Below are 2,421 nucleotides of genomic sequence, written 5' to 3'. Positions count from 1 at the left end.
CATGATGTTGTGTGGTGGGTGAGGTTGGGGTTAAGGGGGGGGCTGAGGACACATTTGTAATACCTTAATAAATAATAAAAAATGGGAAAAAAATAAAAAAAAACTTTCAGCAAACTAAGAATAGAAAGGAGCATCCTGAACTTGACAAAGAACATCTGTGAAAAATTTAGAGCTAACATCATAACGGGCAAAGACTCAATGCACTGCCTCTAAGATTAGGAACAAAGCAAAGATGGCCATTCTCATCATTTCTATTCAGATTTTATTGAAGGTACTAGCTAGTGCAGTCAGGCAAGAGAAATTAAAAAAAGACACCCAAATTAGAAAGGAAGAATAAAAACATTTTTGGCAGATGACATGATTATTCATGCAGAATATCTGGTAGATTCTACAAACATAATGCTAAATGTGACTTTACCAAGGTTGTAGAATGTAAGATATTCAATTGTACTGTTTTATCATATGTATTATATTATATAGTATATTATAATCAACTAGGGGCCCAGTACATGAAGATTCGTGCACATGGGGTGGAGGGTGCAGGTAGTGAGGTGGGTCCCTCAGCCCAACCTGCACCCTCTCCAATAAGGGAGCCCTCAGGGGAGCCCTCTCCAATCTGGGAGTTTCTGTCTGTCTTTGCAATCATATGAGCCAATTGTCTGAGACCCCAACCCAGTAATAGAGGTGGTTTTTTTTTCTTTGCTCCATTGCTGGAGATTTTCTAGAAGTTGCAGGATATCTTCCCTTTAATTTTTCCTCGACACTGTGACTTTATATGTCTCTCACCTTTGCTTTCCCTCCATCCCCCACCCGCAACAGTAACTTGCTCTAGGCTCACTTTGCTCTAGTGTCTAGGAGATCCCACAACGCATCTGCCACCAGAACTATGATTCCCAGCCCTCTGCCACCTGGGAGCAGGCCAGAGCCAGCAGGTTGTTATCTTCCGAGGGGTCCCAGACTGCGAGAGGGCACAGGCCGGGCTGAGGGACCCCTCCTCCTGCCTCCCGAGTGCACAAATTTTTGTGCACTGGGCTTCTAGTCTATATATATAAAAACCCAGCAACCGTTACAGTGGAACAACCAGGGTGACCAGAACAACTGGTGGCTATAATATGCACTATGGCAACCAACCAGCCTGATCAGGCAGATCGCCCTCAACACTCCGATGAGGGTGGGGGCCAGCCAGCCAACCGCCTTGGCTGGCAGAAATTTGGGGTCTGGGAACCTTGGAGGTGCTTGGTCTCCTTTGGCTGAAGTGGACCGGGGATCTGGGCGCTGGAGTTGGGAATGGGGTAAGGAGGCTTTCCTGGTGGCCACAGAAGTCCCCACAGGCAGCACACAGCACCCGGGTGTCTGGCCCCCATTAGAACAGGGCAGGAATAGGGACTGCGGGGCGCAGGGGAAGGTGGCACACAGGAACCAGGAGGCACAAGGCCCGACCTGGGCTCTTACCCCACCCACTGGTCCCAGCAGCACCAGCAGGTGGGCCGTGGTGTGCAGTGAGGTGCTGGACCACCCACTGGAGGGGAAGTGAGCCAGGAAGGCAAGGCCCCACACCAGCCAGAGCCCCAAGCAGCATGGGCAGGGCTAGAGCTGGAAACCCTGGCAGAGTGGGCGAGGCTGCAGCCCCATGCTTTTTTGGCCTTGGCCTTGGAATTCTGTGGGCAACCAGTGTACTGGCTACCAGCACATCAGAGGTCAGCACCGCTTCAAGAGAGAGGACATGGCAAAAAGTGGCAAGGCCACAGGAGGGATGGGAAATGTTGTGGCCATCTTTGGGAAACAGCTGCCATGGTCTTCAGTAACTATACACAGATAATAAGGTTTGGTCTCGGTTCTATAGAAGAGGAAGCTAAGACTCAAAGAAGGGAGCCTCCCACAACACCTCACCCAATTCTCAGACCTGACCCTTTGCAGCATTGTTTTCGTTGAAAGTAGAGGATACAAAATGTTTTCGGATTGTTGCTATTTTACGCAGGAAAGAATTTAGCACAGGGAATCCGTGCTTGGGAAATCATCGGGAAGCTGGCAGAGTGGGTATTAGGCTGGGCCCCCAGGAAAGACTCCCTGTCCAGTGGGAGGAGCTACCCCTCAGCCACAACTGAATTCTAGGACACTCTGGCACAGCTGTGACCCAGGGGTCAGGAAACCGCTGCCCCCGCAAGTGCCCTCCAGCTCCCACAAAACAGGTCACTGGGCACTGCCTCTGCCACAACTGCCTGCGCACAGCCTGGATTCTGCTGCAGAAAACTTCCACATCTCTGCAAACATGATCACCAGTAGCAAACAGCCCAAACTGTGGAAGATGCCTCTGCCCCACTTCTGCCTTCAAAATATTGTGCAAGCGCATCCAATCGGCAGAAACGAATTCACATCCAGAAACCTAGCTGCAAAGGAGTTAGGGTAATTTCAGACTTTCGT

Source organism: Myotis davidii, unplaced genomic scaffold (genome assembly GCF_000327345.1).
Source record: "Myotis davidii unplaced genomic scaffold, ASM32734v1 scaffold176, whole genome shotgun sequence".
In the NCBI taxonomy this organism is placed as follows: domain Eukaryota; kingdom Metazoa; phylum Chordata; class Mammalia; order Chiroptera; family Vespertilionidae; genus Myotis; species Myotis davidii.
The sequence above is the reverse complement of the archived record's forward strand: the minus strand, read 5'-3'. Positions refer to the sequence as shown.